Raw genomic sequence first — 25,200 nt, 5'->3', positions numbered from 1 at the left:
GTACTGTCTGACCCACCAGAGAAGTCTGCTTAAAGAGAGGGTATTTTACCTTGTGACTTTAAAACAATCTTGTCTTTTCTGAATGATTAGTTTTGTAATCTGTAAAATTACAGATGGTGGTGCTAAAATTACAGAAGGTGGAAATTTCTGCCCTGCCTGATCACTAGATTACAATGAACATTAAATGAAATAGCCGATATGTAGGTGTTCCGCATATAAACTGCTCATACATGCTCAGTCACTCAGTAGTATCTGACTCTTTGGAACCCCATGCTCAGTATTACCCAAATGTGAGCTATAGTCATTTAGGAAGCATCTTGCAAAAACAAGATTGAGTTAATAATCACATTTGAGGTTTGTTTGTTTGTTTTTTCTTGCTGCAAACCTTCCATTTCAGACCTAAAGTAGTGTCTCATTAAAGTCCAAACCTTCATGAGATTAAAAATAAATTCCTTGCTTCACCCTGTAATTTACACTTGTGTCTTTACTGTTCCTTCTCGGTATTTGAAGCTGAATGTTCTTTAAATGGTCTTATTGACAACCTGAGATCAAATAAACATGTTAATATGGAACAGACATTCATTTGATCTGAGAAGCAAGGGAATTGGTCCAAAATGGTTTCTGAGTAACAGGTCTTCCTCCTGGCAAAACATACAATTATTTTTGAGATCTCTTTGTGAACTAAGATTTAAACTAAATTGCATGCCATTAATATTTCTCTCTGACTGTTGGTCTCAGTTTTTTAATTAAGTAACAGCTGAGGCAGGGTGCAATTTAGATATACCATGATCCATCTTCTATATTAAGAGATATTAATAATAATATTAGTGATTAATTATGCATGTCACCTCACAAAGATTCTAATACAAGTGCAAATCAGACACAGCAACCTAAGAAAGTAAAGGTGTGTGTCTGCGGCCCTCTCTGTATCTTCACTGCACAAATCTTATCATAAATGCTCCTTTGAAATTATCTCACCCTCACTCACTCACTGGTTTATTGCAAAAACAACAACACAAAACAACAACAAAAACACTTTTCACTGCCTTGCAGCTGGAACTTTAGACATTTATAGGTTTTATCACGTAATTTCTTATATCACTGCTGCTGCTGCTAAGTCGCTTCAGTTGTGTCCCATAGACGGCAGCCCGCCAGGCTCCCCCGTCCCTGGGATTCTCCAGGCAAGAACACTGGAGTGGGTTGCCATTTCCTTCTCCAATGCACGTGAATGTGAATGAAGGTGAAAAGTGAAAGTGAAGTTGCTCAGTCGTGTCCGACTCTTAGCGACCCCATGGACTGCACACTACCAGGCTCCTCTGTCCATGGGATTTTCCAGGCGTGGGTACTGGAGTGGGTGCCATTGCCTTCTCCTCTTATATCACTGTAGAAATTTAATTCAGACTTCTTTATTTCATCAAACTCTTCAGATGAAAGGTGATGTATGAATCTAAACCATTGTCATGATTGTTAGCATTATCATAATTGTTCTTGTTAAATTTCTGTTATCAGGATTAATTTGATCTTACATTTCAATGATTTAAATGCACAGTTTCAGAAATGATTTTTATGCAGTTTTACATTTACAGATGGAAAATCTCTGTTCCTCTCTCTGAGAGAGAGAATAGCTTATTTAGCCCATGTACTTCCTCTACGAAGTGCCCTAGAGAAAATACAATATTCCTCTCCTTTCGCAAACCTGGTATCTCGTATGTGCATTGCCCAGTGTCCTCCTGAAGGTTATCCTATGCCCAGCTGTCCACTGCAGCCCACTTTCTGCGTCACTCACACTCATTCCCTACTGTGGAGCAAAGCGTGTATTAGAAGGGCACACCACCTCTTCTTTCTCACACTCCATCCTGCTTTCTTTCAACTTCCCATCGATTAACTAGCAATCGCGCCTTCTGTTTCTATTTCCAGCCTTTTTCTGATTACCTCAGCTATAAAGCAAGTTTTCTCAGTCTTGGCATATTGACACTTGGGGCCAAATGATTTTACGTTATCCTGTGCATTGCAGGATGTTAAGCAGTATCCTCAGCTTCTACCCACTAAATGCTATAGCAATCCCCCTTCCTGGTGTTGACGACCAAACATGTCCCCAGGAGAGTGCAGTCACCCCCACTGAGATCCACCATAGGAAGGGAGGTTAGAACCAAAATGCTGACATCCAGACTACCAAGACAAACGGTAAAACCCCATTTAATAGACAATATAGGACAATCAAACATTGCTTAGAATTTGAGCCATTTCAAAAAGATGATTTGCTTAGAAAATAAGTTAATGTGCAGAAAGCTTTTATGGCTAAGTTAAGAAGAGTTGTAACAACATAAGACAGAGAAGATTAGGTCCAGAACTATGGCAAGAGTAGCAAGAACAGGTACAGAAATAAGAGGCTTTATTAAAAAGACTGTAATAATGCCATTCGCAGCAACATGAATGGACCTAGAGAAGGTCACACTGAGTGAAGTCAGACACAGAAAGAGAAACATTGTATGATACCCTCTATATGCAGAATCTAAGAAGAAATCCACAGATGAACTTATTTACAGAACAGAAGCAGACTCACACACTTGGAGAACAAACTAATGGTTACCCGGGAAAAGCATTAGAGGAAGAAATAGTTAGGGAGCTTGGGGTGGATAGGTACACTCTGCTGCATTTAAAATGGATAACTAACAAGGACCTACTGTATAGCACATGGAACTCTGCTCAGTGTTATATGCAGCCTGGATGGGAGGGGGGTCTGGGGGAGAATGGATGCATGTATATGTCTGGCTGAGTTGCTTTGTTGTGCACCTGAAACTATCACAGTTATATATATATATAATCAGCTATACTCCAATATAAAATTTTAAAAACTTAAAAATAGAAATAAATAAAAAAGAAAGAGGAAAATGTCAGAGCCTGTTTAGCAAATAAAGATAAGATGATATCGGCAGGAAAAGCAAAAGGAAATAAGAGCCCTGGGTGCTGTGTGATAAGTCACTTCAGTCATGCCCAGCTCTTTGCAACACTATGGACCAGGCTTCTCTGTCCATGGAATTCTCCAGGCAGGAATACTGGAGTGGGTGCCATTTCCTCCTCCAGGAATCTTCCCAGAGATGGAAACTATGTCTCTTATGTCTCCTGTGTTGGCGGGAATGTTCTTAACCATTGGCATCACCTGGGAAGCACTAAGAGGCTTAGATTTGAGAAATACTTTAGCAGTGAAGTGCTAGGACTTAGAGAATAATCAGATGTGAGTCTAAAGGGATGGAGAAGAGTCAAGATAACCTCAAGCTGTCTACTTGGATGACGGGAATAATTGTGATGTAGTCAAACATGGATGTATAGTCCAGCTGTATTATGGTAGCCAGGAAATATTGCATTTCATTTACTATGGAGTGGGCACCTAGAGAAACAAATGTCTGTCCTATTTATCTTTATATCCTTTTATCTATTCAATGTGCAGAATTAAAGAAGGATAGTACATGTCTTTTATTAAAAGCCAAGCAATGTGCTACCACCTATGAAGTATAGTACCTATGATCCATAGAGCGGCCTTTAAAAAAATCAAGATTTTATCCCAGTTGTATGGCTGGGAAAACTGGGAAGCTGAGAAGAGAGAAAACTTGTCCAAAGTGACAACAGGTTAGTTAGTGTATAGCCAAATCTCAAATCTCAGTCTGTTCCCAAAGCCAATGTTCTGCCCTTCATGTCAGCCTGTCTCTTCATTAGAAGTTTGCTCTGGTTCTATTCATCCTCTTTCCCTTAAGCAAGATGACTGCTCTCACCCCCAGCCCCCATTTTGGATTGAAAAAGCTAAGCAAGGTCACAAAAGGGCACTCCCCTCCCCTTCTTCCTCCCTCCCCCCGGCCTCCTCTTCTTTTTTATTCTCTTCCTCTTCTGCCTCTAGATTTAGGGATTTCTGTCTCTTGCACAAAGGAATACTTTCCCCCCTTCTCTGAAACACAGGGCAACAGCTTAGCAACTGCCAGTAGGCATTGGGAAATTGGACTATTCTTACAAGGCCAGAATGTCTGGGCTGAATGTCAATGAATCTAAATCATGATCGATTAATGTACCTTTTGCCACCACATGGGAGTTAAATGATTAGATGCAAAATTGCCGGAAGCAAAACTGGGATATGTGATCAAAGCCCAAATGTTAGAAAAATGGCTGCAGTTGGTTTTTCCATCTCAAGTCTGGTTGGTTTTTCATTTATTGCAGCTGAAGTTTCAGCACCTCTCTGTCTGGGACTCTCCCAAAATCGGTGGGATTGCGTAAGCACTGAGAGTTCTTTGTCATCCTTGTGTCTCCTTCGGAACTGTAAGTAAACACGATCAGTCTGCATTGTGAATGGGCCCCTGGAAGGAAGAGAGGGCAGAGCCTAGACCATGTTGGTCATGTCTGGATGATGGAGAGTTCTGTGCCTCTGGCTGCTACTTAATATACCAGGCATGGCGCTGCCTCCATGATGGGGTATCAGTCAGTGGTGGCCAAGGCTTTTAGACAGTAGAAGTCAAAGCTTTCTAATGTTGAGAATAAAGATCATTATGGTGACCCCGATAAAAATGAGCTAACTACAGTGATGGTGGGATAAAGAGCATACAGCTGAGGGACCTCAGGCTAGGGGATGTACATGCACGTGAGCAGCAGGCAAGCCAAAAGCCAATCATGACTTTCTTAACATAAGCTGGACTAGGGTCTTCAGGGCTGTTTCAACCCTTCCCATTGAAGCTTTATTTAAGGTAAGGATCCTGCCCTTGCAATGCCGTGAAAATTAAGTCAACATGACATCCATCAGTGTCACAGGATTAAAAAAAGGAGTGAGGCAGGAAAAAGAGAATATGTTTTCCCACTGTCTCTAGTGTTAAGGTAGCATAAACTGTGAAGCCTATACCCAGAGCTCCAAAGCAATCTGCAGAGAACAGAGTAGAGATGCCCCACCTCCTACTCAAGGAAAAAATCTTACATCTTTCTACCAGATGAGAACTGCTTAGTGGAAATGAATGACATATAAGTACATGGCTCAGACAGTTAAGCGTCTGTCTACAATGAGGGAGACCCGGGTTCAATCCCTGGGTCGGGAAGATCCCCTGGAGAAGGAAATGGCAATCCACTCCAGTACTATTGCCTGGAAAATCCCATGGAGAGAGGAGCCTAGTAGGCTACAGTCCATGGGGTCGCAAACAGTCAGACATGACTGAGCAACGCTTTTAAGTACAGGAAGTGAGAAAACAAAAAAACACAGGTCAGGGTCTGTTTCTTTTCATTAAGATATGGAGATCCTGCCCACTAATAAAATGTGGTCCTGACTTTCAACAAATGATGGTTATGTAGTAAAAAGTGGTAGGCAGTGAGACAGAAGATTATTCTGCTCTATAAGCAAAAGGGGTCAGAAATCAGCCTCTTCACTCAACCTTTGTCAACTACAAATTGGCACTTGCCTAGAGTGTTGCCAATGACTGAACATCAAGGGCGTTCGCCATCTGCCTCTGTGGAGACTGAACCCTGTGCTACTATGCCTGTTGACCTTCAGCAATCCCTGGGGGAGTTCATGGTAGAGTGAGGCACTCTATGCTCCAGGGAATCTGGTGGGACAGGTCTTTAGATAGTGAAGTCACTCAGTCCTGTCCAACTCTTTGCGACCCCATGGACTGTAGCCTACCAGGCTCCTCCATCCATCCATGGGATTTTCTAGGCAAGAGTACTGGAGTGGGTTTCCATTTCCTTCTCCAGGGGTATCTTCCGAAGCAAGGGATGGAACCCAGGTCTCCCACATTGTAGGCAGACGCTTTTACCCTCTGAGCCTGGTCTTTAGATAGTTGGATGTTTCTAGGAACATATTTTATGATCTCAATCTCCTCATATATAGAAAAGCAGTAAATCCCATCATGGTGACCAGCAGAAAACCTTTTGTAAAATGAGTGATTAATGGTATTGAACGCCACCTTAACCAAAACCTTATATATTGACCTTCCTCCACTGCCTCTTTGGAGCAGCCTCTCAGAGTTATCTGAGGCACTGCCTCCCGGGCTGCAGTTCTCATTTTGCCCCAAATAAAACTTAACTCACAGTGCTCAGGTTGTGCATCTTTTTTCAGTTGACACCTGAGACAGGAGCATTCTCCCTCTTTGACAATAACAATGAATCATTGCTCATGACATCTGATATTACAAAATAGATTCTAGTCACCACCTTGACTCTCAGAGATAGTACTCAGACACAGGAAATGAGGACAAGAGAAAGCTCTGTTTCTGGTAGGGCTGCCTCTTAGATTCACCAATCAGTAATGATGGTAACCCCAATAAAGTACACTATCTGTGTGAGTACATGGCACAGATTACATCTATCCTAGACACAGCCATGAGCTTCCAGATGTTCAAGCTGTATTCAGAAAAGGCAGAGGCACCAGAGATCAAATTGCCAACATCTGTCAATAAAGCAGAAATAGATGTTTTTCTGGAAATCTCTTGCTTTTTGATGATCCAGCAGATTTTGGCAATTTGATCTCTGGTTCCTCTGCCTTTTCTAAAGCCAGCTTGAACATCAGCATTCAAAAAACAAAGATAATGGCATCCAGTCCCATCACTTTGTGTATAATAAATGGGGAAACAATGGAAACAAACAGTGAGAGACTTTATTTTTGGGGGCTCCAAAATCACTGCAGATGATGACTACACCCATGAAATTAAAATAGGCTTACTCCTTGGAAGAAAAGCTATGACCAACCTAGACAGCATATTACAAAGCAGAGACATTACTTTCCCAACAAAGGTCCATCTAGTCAAAGCTATGGTTTTGCCAGTAGTCACATATGGATGTGAGAACTGGACCATAAAGAAAGCTGAGCACTGAAGAATTGATGCTTTTGAACTGTGGTGTTGGAGAAGACTCTTGAGAGTACCTGGGAGTCCAAGGAGATCAAATCAGTCAATCCTAAAGGAGATCAGTCCTGAATTTTCATTAGAAGGCCTGATGTTCAAGCTGAAACTCCAACACTTTGGCCACCTGATGCAAAGAGCTGACTCATTTGAAAAGCCCCGATGATAGGAAAGATTGAAGGCATGAGGAGAAGGGGACAACAGATGATGAGATGGTTGGATGCCATCTTCAACTCAATGGACATGAGTTTGAGTATACTCTGGAAGTTGGTGATGGACAGGGAGGCCTGGCGTTCTGCAGTCCATGGGGTCGGAAAGAGTTGGACATGACTGAAGGACTGAACTGAACTGAACTGAGGCACAAATCACAACACCCAAGCATGCTATCATCTCCCATCCCCCGACTGTTGACATGTTCTATTTAAAGATGAAATCAGGGAAGTTAGTTCAGTTTAGTTGCTCAGTGGTATCCAACTGAGTATGTATCCTATCCTAATTGCTCAGAGGTGAAGATACTAAGTAGAAAAGAGGGTATGTGTTAAAGACCAGGCATCTGAAATATAAAAAAAATAAAGTCTGTCTTCTGTGCTCCTGGATTTACCTTCTTCTACCCTTTCTAACCTATCCTATGGCAGGACCTATGAGAAAAGAATCCGTCAGAGATTGCTGAGTTAGACTGACCTGGTTCCACCTCAACCATTTTCTGACTAAATGTCCTTGGGCAATTTACTTAAGTTCCTCAAGCTACAGTTGCTTCAGGGTAAGATAAGCATAATGGAATTTACTCCCTTGACTGGTTATTAGCATAAAGTGAGATAACATAGAAAGCATTTGCTTCCAGCTGTGGCCTCAAATAAATCATGTTCCCTCACTGCACCTTGGATCGTCATCTATAGAATGCAGGCAACTGTACCTAAAATTTTAAAAAGTCACCATTTATGTTCATGTGATATATTAGACATCACATTAAACTCACTCCTCAGATCACATACCAGTCAATATATGTCAAACTTGGCTGATTATAACATCATCTATTTCAGCATCTGGTGTCCAGTGAAAGTGAAGTCACTCAGTTGTGTCCGACTCTCTGCGACCCCATGGACTGCAGCCTGCCAGCCTCCTCTGCCCATGGGATTTTCCAGGCAAGAGTACTGGAGTGGGCTGCCATTTCCTTCTCCAGAGGATCTTCCCAACCCAGGGATCGAACCTGGGTCTCCCGCATTGTAGGCAGATGCTTTTACCGTCTGAGCCACCAGGGAAGTCCAGTACTATATTTTAAAGATTTTAACTTTTAAGACCTGAAGTGAGATCTGGTGATTTTCTAATGTTAGGAAGTGCCATCTTTGATTTGTACGGAAGCTACGGAAACACATGGGATTGTATTTTCATAGGTGCTTTAGTTAGTTAGTTCAGTCACTCAGTCGTGTCCGACTCTTTGCAACCCCATGAACTACATCACGCCAGGCCTCCCTGTAGGTGCTTTAAGGTGCTGAGTGAAATCTTTGACACATAGCAGCTGTTCCTCCAGGCATTTCCTGGTGGCTCAGTGGTAAAGAACCCACCTGCCAATGCTGGAGATGCAGGATTGATCCCAGGTTTGATCCCTGGGTGAGGAAGAGGCCCTGGGGGAGGAAATGACAACTCCAGTATTCTTGCCTGGGGAATCCCACAGACAGAGGGGCCTGGTGGGCTACGGTTCAAGAGGTTGCAAAAAGAATTGGACATGACTTAGTGACTAATTAACAAGTAACAACAATGTCTATCTCCACTTATAAAAATTTAGTTTTCAAATTTTATTAAAGGACAAAATATGCACAGAAAATTGCACAGCTCGTCAGTGTTCAGAAGGTGAGGATGCTGTGTAAGTACCCAGATCAAGCAACAGAATGTCACCAGCCACCTTGAAATTGCCTGAGATGCATTCCAATCATTGTCTCAAGAATAAACACTATTCTGCCATTCAATAGGTTCTAACATTTTAGGGTACATTGAGGGTGTTTGCTATGACCAGTGCATTCTCTTGGCAAAACTCTATTAGCCTTTGCCGTGCCTCATTCTGTATTCCAAGGCCAAATATTACTCCACGTGTTTCTTGACTTCCTACTTTTGCATTCCAGTCCCCTATAATGAAAATGACATCTTTTTTGGGTGTTAGCTCTAAAAGGTCTTGTAGGTCTTCATAGAACCATTCAACTTCAGCTTCTTCAGTGTTACTGGTTGGGATATAGGCTTGGATTACTGTAATATTGAATGGCTTGCCTTGGAAACAAATAGAGCTCATTCTGTTGTTTTTGAAATTGCATCCAAGTACTGCCTTTCGGTACTTGGGGCTTCCCTGGTGGCTCAGAGGTTAAAGCCTCTGCCTGCAATGTGGGAGACCTGGGTTCAATCCCTGGGTCAGGAAGATCCCCTGGAGACGAAAATGGCAACCCACTCCAGTATTCTTGCCTGGAGAATAACCTGGACGGAGGAGCCTGGTGAGCTACAGTCCACGGGGTCGCAAAGAGTCGGACACGACTGAGCAACTTCACTTTCACTTTCACTGCATTTCGGACTCTTTGTTGGCCGTGATGGCTACTCCATTTCTCTTAAGGGATTCCTGCCCACAATAGGAGATGTAATGGTCATCTGAGTTAAATTCACCCATTCCAGTCCATTTTAGTTCACTGATTCCTAGAATGTCGATGTTCAATCTTGCCATCTCCTGTTTGATCACTTCCAATTTGCCTTGATTCATGCAAAGATGGGCTCGATAAAGGAGAAATGGTATGGACCTAACAAAAGCAGAAGATATTAAGAAGAGGTGGTAAGAATACACAGAAGACCTGTACAAAAATCTTCACAACCAAGATAATCATGATGGTGTCATCACTCATCTAGAGCCAGACATTCTGAAATGTGAAGTCAAATGGACCTTATGAAGCATCACTACAAACAAAGCTAGTGAAGGTGACGGAATTCCAGTTGAGCTATTTCAAATCCTGAAAGATGATGCTGTGAAAGTGCTGCACTCAACACGCCAGCAAATTTGGAAAATTCAGCAGTGGCCACAGGACTGGAAAAGGTCGGTTTTCATTCCAATCCCAAAGAAAGGCAATGCCAAAGAATGCTCAAACTACCACACAACTGCACTCATCTCACACGCTAGTAAAACAATGCTCAAAAATCTCCAAGTCAGGCTTCAGCAATACATGAATTGTGAACTTCCAGATGCTCAAGCTAGTTTTAGGAAAGGCAGAGGAACCAGAGGTCAAATTGACAACATCCACTGGATCATGGAAGAAGCAAGAGAGTTCCAGAAAAACATCTATTTCTGCTTTATTGACTATGCCAAAGCTGTTGACTGTGTGGATCACAATAAACTGTGGAAAATTCTGAAAGAGATGGGAATATCAGACGATCTGATCTGCCTCCTGAGAAACCTATATGTAGGTCAGGAAGCAACAGTTAGAACTGGACAGGGAACAACAGACTGGTTCCAAATAAGAAAAGGTGTATGTCAAGGCTGTATATTGTCACCCTGCGTATTTAACTTCTATGCAGAATACATCATGAGAAACTCTGGGCTGGAAGAAGCACAAGCTGGAATCAAGATTGCCGGGAGAAATATCAATAACCTCAGATATGCACATGATACCACATTTATGGCAGAAAGTGAAGAGGAACTAAAAAGCCTCTTGATGAAAGTGAAAAAGGAGAGTGAAAAAGTTTGCTTAAAGCTCAACATTCAGAAAACGAAGATCATGGCATCTGGTCCCATCACTGCATGGGAAATGGATGGGGAAACAGTAGAAACAGTGAAAGCTTCATTTTTGGGGGCTCCAAAATCACTGCAGATGGAGATTGCAGCCATGAAATTAAAAGATGCTTACTCCTTGCTCCTTGGAAGGAGAGTTATGACTAACCTAGATAGCATATTCCAAAGCAGAGACATTACTTTACCAACAAAGGTCCATCTAGTTAAGGCTATGATTTTTTCAAGTGGTCATGTATGCATGTGAGAGTTGGACTGTGAAGAAAGTTGAGCGCCGAAGAATCAATACTTTTGAACTGTGGTGTTGGAGAAGACTCTTGAGAGTCCCTTGGACTGCAAGGAGATCCAACCAGTCCATTCTAAAGCAGATCAGTCCTGGGTGTTCATGGGAAGGAATGATGCTAAAGCTGAAACTCCAGCACTTTGGCCACCTCATGAGAAGAGTTGACTCATTGGAAAAGACTCTGATGCTGGGAGGGATTGGGGGCAGGAGAAGAAGGGGATGACAGAGGATGAGATGGCTGGATGGCATCACCAACTCGATGGACATGAGTTTGAGTGAACTCCAGGAGATGGTGATGGACAGGGCGGCCTGGCATGCTGTGATTCATGAGGTCGCAAAGAGTCGGACATGACTGAGCGACTGAACTGAACTGAACACTATAGATCAGTTCAGTCCAATTGCTCAGTTATTTCTCAGTCCAACTCTTTGTGACTCCATGGACTGCAGTGCCCAAGGCTTCTGTGTCCATCACCAACTCTTGGAGTTTGCTCAAACTCATGTCCATTGAGTCGGTGATGCCATCCAGCCATCTTATCTTCTGTCATCCCCTTCTCCTCCTGCCTTCAATATTTTCCATCATATGGGGCTTTTCCAATGAGTCAGTTCTTCACATCAGTTCAGTTCAGTTCAGTCGCTCAGTCATGCCCAACTCTTTGCAAGCCCATGAATCGCAGCACACCAGGCCTCCCTGTTCATCACCATCTCCCAGAGTTCACTCAGACTCACGTCCATAGAGTCCGTGGTGCCATCCAGCCATCTTATCTTCAGTCGTCCCCCTCTTCTCCTGCCCCCAATCCCTCCCAGCATCAGAGTCTTTTCCAATGGGTCAGCTCTTCGCATGAGGTGGCCAAAGTACTGGAGCTTCAGCTTTAGCATCATTCCTTCCAAAGAAATCCCAGGGCTGATCTCCTTCAGTCCAAGGGACCCTCAAGAGTCTTCTCCAACACCACAGTTCAAAAACATCAATTCTTCGGCGCTCAGCCTTCTTCACAGTCCAACTCTCACATCCATACGTGACCACTGCAAAAACCATAGCCTTCACTAGACGGACCTTAGTTGGCAAAGTAATCTCTCTGCTTTTGAATATACTATCTAGGTTGGTTATAACTTTTCTTCAAAGAAGTAAGTGTCTTTTAATTTCATGGCTGCAGTCACCATCTGCAGTGATTTTGGAGCCCCCAAAAATAAAGTCTGACACTGTTTCTACTGTTTCCCCATCCATTTCCCTTGAAGTGATGGGACCAGATGCCATAATCTTCGTTTTCTGAATGTTGAGCTTTAAGCCAACTTTTTCGCTCTCCTCTTTCACTTTCATGAAGAGGCTTTTTAGCTCCTCTTCACTTTCTGCCATAAGGGTGAGCAGGCACAGGAAGGCCTAGAGGAGCTATCCCACGTTGAAGGTCAGGAACAGCGGCGGTAAGGAGATACCCCTCGTCCAAGGTAAGGAGCAGCGGCTGTGCTTTGCTGGAGCAGCCGTGAAGAGATACCCCACGCCCAAGGTAAGAGAAACCCAAGTAAGATGGTAGGTGTTGCAAGAGGGCATCAGAGGGCAGACACACTGAAACCATACTCACAGAAAACTAGTCAATCTAATCACACTAGGACCACAGCCTTGTCTAACTCAATGAAACCAAGCCATGCCTGTGGGGCAACCCAAGACGGGTGGGTCATGTTGGAGAGATCTGACAGAATGTGGTCCACTGGAGAAGGGAATGGCAAGCCACTTCAGTATTCTTGCCTTGAGAACCCCATGAACAGTATGAAAAGGCAAAATGATAGGATACCAAAAGAGGAACTCCCCAGGTCAGTAGGTGCCCAATATGCTACTGGAGATCAGTGGAGAAATAACTCCAGAAAGAATGAAGGGATGGAGCCAAAGCAAGAACAATACCCAGTTGTGGATGTGACTGGTGATAGAAGCAAGATCCGATGCTGTAAGAGCAATATTGCATAGGAACCTGGAATGTCAGGTCCATGAATCAAGGCAAATTGGAAGTGGTCAAACAAGAGATGGCAAGAGTGAACGTCAACATTCTAGGAATCAGCGAACTGAAATGGACTGGAATGGGTGAATTTAACTCAGATGACCATTATATCTACTACTGTGGGCAGGAATCCCTCAGAAGAAATGGAGTAGCTATCATGGTCAACAAAAGAGTCTGAAATGCAGTACTTGGATGCAATCTAAAAACGACAGCATGATCTCTGTTCGTCTCCAAGGCAAACCATTCAATATCACAGTTATCCAAGTCTATGCCCCAACCAGTAACACTGAAGAAACTGAAGTTGAACGGTTTTATGAAGACCTACAAGACCTTTTAGAACTAACACCCAAAAAAGATATCCTTATCATTATAGGGGACAGGAATGCAAAAGTAGGAAGTCAAGAAACACGTGGAGTAACAGGCAGATTTGGCCTTGGAATGCAGAATGAAGCAAGGCAAAGACTAATAGAGTTTTCCCAAGAAAATGCACTGGTCATAGCAAACACCCTCTTCCAACAACACAAGTAAAGACTCTACACATGGAAATCACCAGATGGTCAACACCGAAATCAGATTGCTTATATTCTTTGCAGCCAAAGATGGAGAAGCTCTATACAGTCAACAAAAACAAGACCAGGAGCTGACTGTGGCTCAGATCATGAACTCCTTATTACCAAATTCAGAATCAAATTGAAGAAAATAGGGAAAACTGCTAGACCATTCAGGTATGACCTCAATCAAATCCCTTATGATTCTACAGTGGAAGTGAGAAATAGATTTAAGGGACTAGATCTGATTGACAGAGTGCCTAATGAAGTATGGAATGAGGTTCGTGATATTGTACAGGAGACAGGGATCAAGACCATCCCCATGGAAAAGAAATGCAAAAAAGCAAAATGGCTGTCTGGGGAGGCCTTACAAATACCTGTGAAAAGAAGAGAGGCGAAAAGCAAAGGAGAAAAGGAAAGATATAAGCATCTGAATGCAGAGTTCCAAAGAATAGTAAGAAGAGATAAGAAAGCCTTCTTCAGAGATCAATGCAAAGAAATAGAGGAAAACAACAGAATGGATAAGACTAGAGATCTCTTTAAGAAAATTAGAGATACCAAGGGAACATGTCATGCAAAGATGGGCTCGATAAAGGACAGAAATGGTCTGGACCTAACAGAAGCAGAAGATATTAAGGAGAGGTGGCAAGAATACGCAGAAGAACTGTACAGAAAAGATCTTCACGACCCAGATAATCATGATGATGTGATCACTAATCTAGAACCAGACATCTTGGAATGTGAAGTCAAGTGGGCCTTAGAAAACATCACTACAAACAAAGTTAGTGGAGGTGATGGAATTCCAGTGGAGCTGTTTCAAATCCTGAAAGATGATGCTGTGAAAGTGCTGCACTCAATATACCAGCAAGTTTGGAAAACTCAGCAGTGGCCACAGGACTGGAAAAGGTCAGTTTTCAGTTCTTCACATCAGGTGACCAAAGTTTTGGAGTTTCAGCTTCAGCATCAGTGCTTCCAATGAATATTCAGGACTGATTTCCTTTACAATTGACTGATTTGATCTCCTTGCAGTCCAAGGGACTCTCAAGAGTCTTTCCAACACCACAGTTCAAAACATCAGTTCTTGGGCTCTCACCTTTCTTTACAGTCCAACTCACATCCATACATGACAACTGGAAAACCATAGCTTTGACTAGATGGACCTCTGTAAGCAAATAATTTCTCTGCTTTTTAATATGTTGTCTAGGTTGGTCATAGCTTTTCTTCCAAGGAGCGAGCATCTTTTAATTTCATGGCTGCTGTCACCATCTGCCATGATTTGGGAGCCCCAAAATATAAAGTCTGTCAATGATTCCATTGTTTCCCCATCTATTTGCCATGAAGTGATGGGACTGGATGCCATGATCTTCGTTTTCTGAATGTTGAGTTTTAAGCCAACATGTTCATTCTCCTCTTTCACTTTCATGCAGAGACTTTTCAGTTCCTCTTTGATTTCTGCCATAAAGGTGGTGTTATCTGCATATCTGAGATTATTGATTCTTCTCCTGGCAATCTTGATTCTAGTGTATTTCATCCAGCCTGGCGTTTTGCATGATGTATTCTGCATGTAAGTTAAATAAGCTGGGTGACAATACACAACCTTGATGTACTCCTTTCGCAATTTGGAACCAGTCCATTGTTTCATGTTCATTTCTAACTGCTGCTTCTTGACCTGCATGCAGATTTCTCAGGAGGCAGATCAGGTGGTCTGGTATTCCCTTCTCTTTAAAAATTTTCCACAGATTGTTGTGATCTGCACTGTAGATAGATATTACCTGTTCTTGAACTCTAAATAAGGGAAATCATACAGTGTATACTCTTTTATATCTGTCTCCTTTGACTCAAAATTATGTTTATAAGAGTCATCTCTGCTGAGTGTAGCTATAGTCCCTTCATTCTTGCTGTTCTATAGTATTCTATTGCAAATTTAATCATACTTGTTTAAAGGGTGCTCAATATCTGTCTTTTTTCTCTGTATTTATCTATTTGGTTGCACTAGGTCTTAGTTGCAGCGCATGGAATCATTAGCTGTGGCATGCGGGATCTTCAGTTGCAGCATGTAGGATTTACTTCCCTGACTGGGGATGGGCCCATGCCTCCTGCATTGGGAGCACCAGGGAGTCCTAGCCACTGGCCCACCAGGGAAGTCCTGGTCATACTTTTTTAATCTGCTAGGCTGACGTTTAGTTTCTTTACTGTCTTAGGAAATAAAGATAACTGTTCCATATACATGGAATTTGGTAAACATGTGTAGATATTTCTGTTGTGTGTACATCTAGAAGTGGGAATTTGGGCTTTAATATTGGCATATATTCAACAATTCAGTTCAGTTCAGTTCAGCCGCTCAGTCGTGTCTGACTCTTTGCAACCCCATGAATTGCAGCACGCCAGGCCTCCCTGTCCATCACCAACTCCTGGAGTTCACTCAAACTCATGTCCATCGAATCGGTGATGCCATCCAGCCATCTCATCCTCTGTCATCCCCTTCTCCTCCTGCCCCCAATCCCTCCCAGCATCAGGGTCTTTTCCAATGAGTCAATTCTTCACATAAGGTGGCCAAAGTATTAGAGTTTCAGCTTTAGCATCAGTTCTTCCAATCTTTAATCCAATTTTCTGTTAATGGGAGGGGCTATGTTCCCTCCCTGTTATTTGACCTGAGGCCAAACTATGGTGGAAGTGATGAAGATAATGGCAACCTCCTTCAAAAGGTCCCACACACACACTGCTGCACGCAGGGCCCCCAACCCTGCAGCAGGCCACCGCCAACCCACAGCTCTGCCGGAGACTCCTGAACACTCACAGGCAAGTCTAGGTCAGTCTCTTGTGGGGTCACTGCTCCTTTTTCCTGGGTCCTGGTGCTCACAAGAGTCTGTTTCCCCAGTCCTGTGTAAGTTCTGGCAGCTCTGCGGTGGGGTTAATGGTGACCTCCTCCAAGAGGGCTTATGCCACACCCAGGTCTGCTGCGCCCAGAGCCCCATCCCTGTAGCAGGGCACTGCTGACCCGGACCTCCACAGGAGACGCTCAGACACAGTTCTGTCTCAGTCTCTGTGGCTCATATTAATGACCCAATTCTTAAAATGTATGTGCAGCTGATCCTCATTATTCATGGATCCAGTTTCCAAATTTTCCTACTTGCTAAAGCTCATTTGTAACCCCAGGTCAATACTCATGTGCTTTTACAGTCTTTCACAGACATAGGCAGTGAAGAACTGTATTTTGACATTCATGTTCCTCGCCGAGACTGAACAAGGTAATGCCCTGCCTTCTTCTTTCAGCTTCATCCTATAAACAAGTGTCTTTCTGTGGTACGTATGGTGCCATATTGGTTTCATTTTTGTGTTTTCTGTTGGTCATTTCACTGTTTGAAATGACACCAAGCATAGTGCTAAAATGCCATCTAGTTTTCCTAAGCTCAAGAAGGCTTTACTGTGCCTTACAGATAAAACAGATGTGTTAACTCAGCTTTGTTCAGGCACGAGTTACAGGGCTGTTGACCATAAGTTCAATGCTAATAAACTGACACTATACATTGAAAAAGGTGTCTTTAATGAAACACACATAAAATAAGGTCATATACTTATTGGTTGATGAAAATGTTATATTTGGAGCTTGTGTCAACTCTGCCCACATCGCCTGAGGAACACTAGCTCAATATTCACCAGGTCAGTGTTTGCAGAGATTTCACAGAACACAACTGCTGTGAATAGTAGGATTGAATGTACTCAGCATACGTTTCCTCAGAGCAATCTGTAGGCTTATTAGAATGGGCATGATGTCCCTGTTTGACAAATGAGGAAAATGAGCAGAAAAAAGGTACTGTATCTTATCCAGTGCTGCGCCGCTAGCCAGTTCAAATGCAGGCCTCATCTACAGGTGCCTGGACTCCCCACCATCTATTTTCCCCAGCAGATCGGCCTCCATGTTCTATTTGTAGACCCCGTGACAGACATCTCCAGATCAGATGCACGCTGGAACTGCTTTTCTTATCAGTTTTGCTTGCTGAATCCACAGGCTCTCTTAGACACCTCTCTCTAAAAGGATGGGCTATAGTTCTTGTGGTCTGTAACTGATTACAGAAATAGCAGCTAAGTAAGATAATGCTGGACGAAGAGGTGAGCTCTAGGAGAAGCTCGGTCACTTGTAAGTCATGCAGTTTTAAATAACGTGGTCACTCGGAGCCTATCTCCTCAGCTATAAAATAGACATAATAGCCCTGCCTTCCTTTCCTCAGAAAATTGTCCATTTTCTCAAATTCAATGAGTGTGGGCCAGGTGCCATGCTAAATACATGGGGAGATACAAAAGAAAATAAACATAACTGCTTCCCTTAAGAAAATGGCAATGTATTAAAGAGGATAAAAAATGTGTTTAAATAACTATAATAAATGAGTATCAAATACTAAAGAAAGTAAGCAGTCATTGAAAGAGATGAGGGAACTGCTGCTTCTAGCTAGCAGGTATCAGGAAAAAAAGTGAGAAGTAGGTCTAAAAATAGAGATGCTAACCAGGGTAGCTGGCATGTATTGAAGGGTCGCTGTGTTCTTGGCCCTTTGTCTTCATCACGTTATGTCCATCTAGCAGAATCAATTATGGGAAATTCATACAATGGGATGCTACACAGCAGGGATTCTCAGTCTTGGCACTGTTGATACTTGAAGCTCGGTACTTCCTGGATGTGGGACTCTGCAGGGTGCTTTGTAGGAAGCTTAGAACCATCCTTGGCCTCTGCTAGATGCCAGTAATGCTTTTGCCCAGGAGTGACACTAAAATTATCTCCAGTCATTGTTCAATGTCCTCTGAGGGGCAACGTACCACAGCTTGAGAACCAATGCTACCCAGAAGTCCATGTGGTGAGCTAGAAAAGGGCAGGGTTCTTCAAGTTAGATTTGTTATTCAAATACTCTACCCCCACGGGAAATACTGGGATTTCTCTGATGCTGTTTTCTAAGCTGTAAAATGTGGGTAGTGATGAGAACAATTATGATGAGTGAATTAAATAATATGTGTAAAGGACTTGCTCTGGCACATGCTGGCGCCAGAAGTAGGTGTTGGAGAAATGGTAGGGATTATTTTTATATTTAGTCCTACAGTGATCTAAGAGTTAAGAATTAATTATCTATTATTAATTATCTATTAATTATCTATAGAGACTCAAACTGGACAAAAAGAGGCTGAATAATTTGCTGGGAATTATTTTGCTCTGAAGCCTGCCTGGATTTCTTTCACTAATAACGATGTTTCAGTGGATCAGAGTGGGATTGCCAAGGGTGTAGAGCATGGGGTATGAATTAATCCAGGAGGGTAAAGGGCCAAATGGGCCAAATGGGTTTCCCAGGTGGTACTAGTGGTAAAGAACCCACCTGCCAGTGCAGGAGAGGCAGGTTCAATCCCTGGGTCTGGAAAGTCCCCTGGAGGAAGGCATGTCCACCCACTCCAGTATTCTTGCCTGGAGAATCCCAGGGAGAGAGGAGCCTGGTGGGCTGTGGTCCATAGGGTCACAAAGAGTAGGACACGACTGAAGTGACTTAGCACACAAGCGGCCAGTAAACACTGTGAAAATCCTTTTTGAGAAAGAGATATTTTAGGTACAAGCAGGGAGAGAGATTTTAATATTCAATATTTTCACTGGAGAGGGAATTCAGACCAGGTGGAGAGTGAGGAAGAAAAAGAATGGAGGAGAATGTATCTAAATTGAAAATTCAAACCACAGGCATAATTTTATCAACTCTCATTATAAACATTTAATCATGTACAAAATGACTCTTAAAAACATACCTAGAGGTTTAATGAGTCACATCTTCAATTCTTAAGTGTCAGATTCCAGGCTGTCAAGAAGGGGTAACTGTTATTACCACATTTTATTAATTCTGAGATGCTAAGCAAGTAGCAGATGGAAGGAAAAGAACGATTTTACTAAAGGCAGCGACAAGCAGAACAAAGAGGAGATTGGCTTCGTTTTAGGCAACAAGGGGAGTTCCCTCGATCTCTTGCCATCGCCCTGGCTGGCTGCAAGCTCTGTGGCCATGGATATGTCGCCTTTCCCAATCACACCCTCTAACCCTAAGTGCCCTTCACGTGCAAAATAGAGGAAGGGAACTGCACAAGCTTTATCAGGTCTCTTCTGTTCTGACATTTCAGGAGTCCGAGTCTGTCCCACATTTTCTAGTGCAGTGGCAGCCTCTCTGACTGCTTTTTAAAAGGGCACCAACCTCTTCAGAAGGAAACACAGCCCACAATATTCTATATGCGACAATTGAATCCACTGATCTGTCTTGCTCCTTCTCTAATGAGAAACCAAGATTTCGTCCTGCCTCTCACCTTTCCTGCCCCCTACATCCCACTCAGCTAAGAGCTGTTTGGTTGCCAGAGCCAAGGCAGGCAGCTACTAATTGTGGGGGAGAGTTTTCTCTCACCATCTGTATATCACCACCTTGCAATTTAAAAAAGTTTTCTATCAAACACACTCAGAGTTCTCAGGCATCCCTAATAGTTTAGGACAAAGAGAAGCACAGAAACATACATACTTGCTTTACAGGTGCGGAAGCTAACTGCCAAGGAAAAGGAGTACCACAAGTGATGAAGTTGGTACTGGGGCACTGGGTGTCCCAACTCTCAGTCTAGTTTTTATTAGTCCTCTTCTGAACAACCATGTGTTAGAAGACTTATTTGTGTCTTTCCCCTTTGATAAGATGGAAAATAGAGAGACTCAAGCTTAAAAATACTTTAATGGAAGAAGAAGAACAACAACAACAAGAAGTGAAAATTAGTAGATTCTGTGGTAGCTAGTGATGGCAGATGAGGCACGCTTGTTCCGTGTTTCCTGACATAAAACCCTACCTTTGACAACTTGTACTTAGAATGCTGCCTACTGGATTATAGCTTTTCATTAAGTATCTGAATCAATAATTTATGGCCAGAATATAATCCAATCCAGGCTTTTAGGCTGGAAAACACTGACTTCAGTTTGGGTCTGGACTCCACAAAAAACAGGAATGTTGGCTGTTTTTGTTCCCTGATAAGTATCAAGGGCCTTGCACAGTCCTGGGTACATGGTAGGCTCTCAAACAACACTTGTGAAAGTGCCTTCTGGTTCATGCAGAAATCTCAGCACAGCTTGTTTGGGTGAACACATGAGAGGAAAAACAAACCATTCACCTCAAACCCCCAAAACCTGACTTCTACTCCAAATATGCCGCTACTTATTTCTCCCTTGGACAAGGCATATTTTCTCAAGAAAGCTCAGTTTCCTCAAAATAGGAATAATCTATTACTAATTTCAGAGAGTTGCAAGGGTTCAATGTATTATGGATGATGAAAACCAGAAAAATAGTGTAAATGTGAGGTGTCCAGACTACATAAAACAGCTTATTTGAACCTGGGATTGCCTTCAGGGAAATCTCTCAGCTTCTGTAACTGTGTGCAAAATTGTGTGGGTTTATTTATTTTTCTGACAAATGGGCTTTCAGCTGTCATGCAAGTCTCAAAGATACTGATACTATCCACAATTGAAGCCCCACCCAAATAAAGCAATAGCAGTTATTAAAACTTATCCAGCACATCCTGGTTGGTGTTCATAATGTCTGAGTCACTCGCTTTCACCCAGATGGCTCATGACTTCTCGTCCCCTTACCTGGGCTCCCAAACTCTCCATTTAACAGCTTTGCTTTCATAACTACCTGTCTTCTTTTGCCCACCTATGGTCCTTCATGAAAGGAGATCAGTCCTGGGTGTTCACTGGAAGTACTGATGTTGAAGCTGAAACTCCAATTCTTTGGCCACCTGATGAAAGAGCTGACTCATTTGAAAAGACCCTGATGCTGGGAAAGATTGAGGGCAGGAAGAGAAGGGGACGACAGAGGATGAGGTGGTTGGATGGTATCACTGACTCAATGGACATGGATTTGGGTGGACTCTGGGAGTTGGTGATGGACAGGGAGGCCTGGCGTGCTGCGATTCATGGGGTCTCAAAGAGTCGGACACGACTGAGCAACTGAACTGAACTGATGGTCCTTCAGCTCGCTCACCTTCCTCTCTGGTCTGCTTCCATTTCCAGTATCTGGTCTGAATTTCAGATGGCCTTAAGCCTCCGCTTTATCTATATCTTTAACTCCTTCAGCGAAATTTCTACTGCCTTGCTCTGATTCTGAGGCCCATAACCCTAGTGGCCATCCATCTATGCAGCTGCCTGTTTTAAGACAGCGTCACTTTCTTCTCTTCCTGTCTCCACTCACCTTTTCATTCAGCAAAGACTTTGGACACCTACCGTATACTGTGCCATACAATATTTAATGAGCTAATTAACATGTTCACCAGCAACAATCATTTGAGAGCTTATTACGTGTCAGCAATGAAAAATAAATCCTATTTTTTTTTTTCTCCTAGAGCTTACATATCAGTTTTAGGACAGAAAGATGAATAAGATCTGGTTGCAGCCTTCATAGTGGACACAGAATGTCTAAGATCTTGGCAGCATTGATTTCTAAACTAAGATTTTCAGCCTTTGCTTTGCAGACAATGGAGAATTGCTGAAGTTTTTAAGCAGGAAAATGACAGGTTTAAAATGATATTTTAGAACATTCGATTTGGTGACATCTACAGGGTAGACTGGAAGTGGCAGGGCCTGGGGGCAGGGAGTCTATAACTGTAATTGTCAAGGAGAAAGACAATTAAGGTTCAGGTTAGCTTGGTGACTCTGGAAATAGAGAGGAAGATACCGAAGGGTTATGAAGCATCAGCATGATGGTGTGCTGAGCAGTAGAATGAACAAGATTTCAGCCTCTTACCAGACAAGGCAGCAGAATTCCTATCCCATCCCTTCGGCTCGCCCGTCTGTCTTCCCCACCCCTAGGTAGTCCTTTGGCTTTTAATATCTCCTTGGAATCTATTTTAACATTCAACTGCCGTGTCTCCATCCATCGCCCACATTGTCATTAGGGGACTTATTTGAGAAGGGTGAACAGTCATGGAGGAAACTGCAGACTTGGATTGCTCAGGTGGTCACCCAAAAAAGACTGTCTCAAAGGTTGTCCCCTCCTCCCCCAGTATCTAAGGACCCCTTTATTCCCCCTCCCCAGGTGTAGTTCAGTGATTCCATGGGGAAAAGAGAAAAGAATCAACAGCATACCTCTGTGTGGTCTGCTTCCCCACCAGGGCCAGCAGGACTCTGCAGGGAAAATGGCAAAGACTCCCAGGGAGAGACAGCCAGCAGCAAGAGAGGAACGGGGAGGGAGGAACCATCCTCTGACCTCTGAGCCCGTTGAGCACCTGAGTGTGTCTGGTAACTACCAGTAAGCGCAGTGGATGCCCAACCCTGCAGGAAGGCCAGGGCTGGGAAAGTTCGCAGCAATGCTCGAGGCTTCCTTGTTTTCTCCATAATGATTCTCCCAAAGGAACCCCCACCCCACCCAGCAATATACCTGAAGCATTCCTGTCCAGACCAGAAAGTATATTATTAACTTCAGACTCCACATCTGGGGTGTCTAAGTTGTGGGTACCTAGGCAGTTTCAAAGTTGCATAGTTCCTGCCCCTCCTCAACACCCCTCTTCTCAATAAACCAGCTCTTGTAAAATAGGATGTCTTTATCCACCTTTGCCAGAAACTGTCAGGTCTAAGAGTTTATCCTTCAGAAGAGTATTCCCAACACAGTGGCCTCTCTTTACTTTCCATACTTCAGACTTCCTCAAGGACTATCATCACACCAAGGCCTTCACTCACTTTGGGGGGCTTTCTGGAGACTGCCCCTTGCCTTTTTCTGCCCCAGGGGTAACATGTTCACCATATCCCTAACAGAGGGATTGGTGTTTTAGTGAATGGGCAGATCTCACACACACACGCTACAGTTCTTCACGAATCTCTAAGCGTTAAACTCTTCCCAGAGCATTTTGCTCTCTGGCCCTTGTTTTAATCATGTGTTAGAAGTAGTGAAGGTACCCAGGTAAGAGTGTCAACGCAGGGTCCCCTCAGTAATGTGGTCACTTTTAAAGCCACTCTGCACCTCTCAAGTGTCATCTGATTTGGACTTCTCAGTAATCCTCTCTAGGCTCAATCCCTTACTCCTACTATGCAGACGACTGACAGGAGCCTGATGGAAGTGGTGGGAGTGTCTGTGGAATTGTGCAACCATGACCCTCAACCAGAGCTTCTCCCTAACTCTGGGGCTTTTCCCATTCAACAAATTCCTTAGGGAAGTGGTGGCTGGGGGAGGGATAACTTTCCTGACCTGATCATTTTTCCCAGAAAGTGTAAGTCTTTTGGTCGTGTCCGAATCTTTGTGACCCCATAGATTGTAGCCCACCAGGCTCCTCCATCCATAGACTTCTCCAGGCAAGAATACCCACTGGAGTGGGTAGCCATTCCCTTCTCCAGGGGATCTTCCCTACCCAGGGATCTACCCCAGGTCTTCTGCATTCCAGGTGGATTCATTACCGTCTGAGCCACCAGAGAAGCCCGGGTCTCTCGAGCTCACCCTAAACAGTCTACCTGTTTGCCTACGTATATCTGTAAATCATGACTGAGACACACACACACTGGCAAATGATGGAGAATAAAGTTCAGCACTCTGCTGTAAAATTTATCCTGTGCTTACTATGAAAGTAAGGAGGAGAGGAAGAGAAATCCCATGTTACCTACCTTCCACTTGTCAGGTATTGATGCTATGATTTTGTGTATTAACTGGAGTTTTCAAGAGAACAGAACCAATAATAGATAGATAGACAAACAGATTTAGACAGATAGGAGGAGATTGTTTATTAGAAGTCCCATGATCTGCCACCTGACAGCTGCAGAACCAGGAAAGCTGCTGGTATTATTCAGCATCAGTCTGGAGTTCTGAGAGCCATCACGGTTGATGAGGTAGGTCCCCCCAGCCCAAGTCTGGAGTCCTGAGAACTAGAAGCTCCAAGTCCAAGGGCAGAGATGGCTGTCCCAGCTCAGGCAAAGAGGGAAAACTCACTCTTCCTCTGTGCTTTTGTTCTCACCAGGCCTTCAGTGGACTGAGTGACGCCCACCTACACTCACCAGGATGGCCTTTTTGCACTCCACCAATTCAAATACTACTCTCTTCCCGAACACCCTCCCAGACACATCCAGAAATAATGTTCTACCAAGTATCTCAGCCTCCCAGTCAATTGACTAGGAGTCAGTAAAATACCATTAACCACCATAGTATTCCTTAGATTCATCATCATTCAGCTCACAAATAGCAGTAATGTGTTGCCAGAGTTGCATAAGGTACTATCAGATGATTATAATACAGTGTCCTAGGGGCTATGCACTCAGGGAGTAGGTATGTGCCCAGAGTAGTCACCCAAGAGCCAGTTTGAATCACTTCTTTATGCCACTTCACCTAAAAAGGCACTGATGCTCAGAAAAGGTCAATTTTATATGTACTTGTATGAAACCATGACCAAGATATTTTGTTTAGCCAAGTGTAAAATGATATGCCTATTACTATTTGTGTGGGGAATTTTTATTTTGATTTATGTATATTCTTATATGCATGTCTTTGGAAGAAAATACAAGATATTATTAACTTGAGAGTGCATCCAAAGAGGATCCTGGTAGTTAGAGACAAAGGGAGATTTAGGTTTTATTGTATAGCCCTTTGTGGTATTAGAATGTTTTTGTCTGCGTATATCTATTACTTAAAAACATAAAGCATCACCATGTTAATAATCGATTGTGGTGAGATTCAAACACAAGTCTCAATATAGTTCAATAATTACTTATTGGAATAAGTATCAATATTACTGGGAATATAATATGGAGAAG

At 43.1% G+C, this 25,200-nt stretch overlaps 1 non-coding gene across 1 annotated transcript; it reads right to left on the bottom strand.

Annotated features, from left to right (window-relative positions):
• Positions 1–8,049: 8,049 nt before the first annotated feature.
• TRNAC-ACA (transfer RNA cysteine (anticodon ACA)) lies at positions 8,050–8,122 on the bottom strand. The gene has a single exon. It is a non-coding gene; the product is annotated as a tRNA-Cys (tRNA).
• Between the last annotated feature and the right edge of the window lie 17,078 nt (positions 8,123–25,200).

This window comes from Budorcas taxicolor, chromosome 8 (genome assembly GCF_023091745.1).
Source record: "Budorcas taxicolor isolate Tak-1 chromosome 8, Takin1.1, whole genome shotgun sequence".
NCBI lineage: Eukaryota > Metazoa > Chordata > Mammalia > Artiodactyla > Bovidae > Budorcas > Budorcas taxicolor.
Note: the sequence above shows the minus strand (reverse complement) of the source record. Positions and strands in the feature narration are given on the sequence as shown.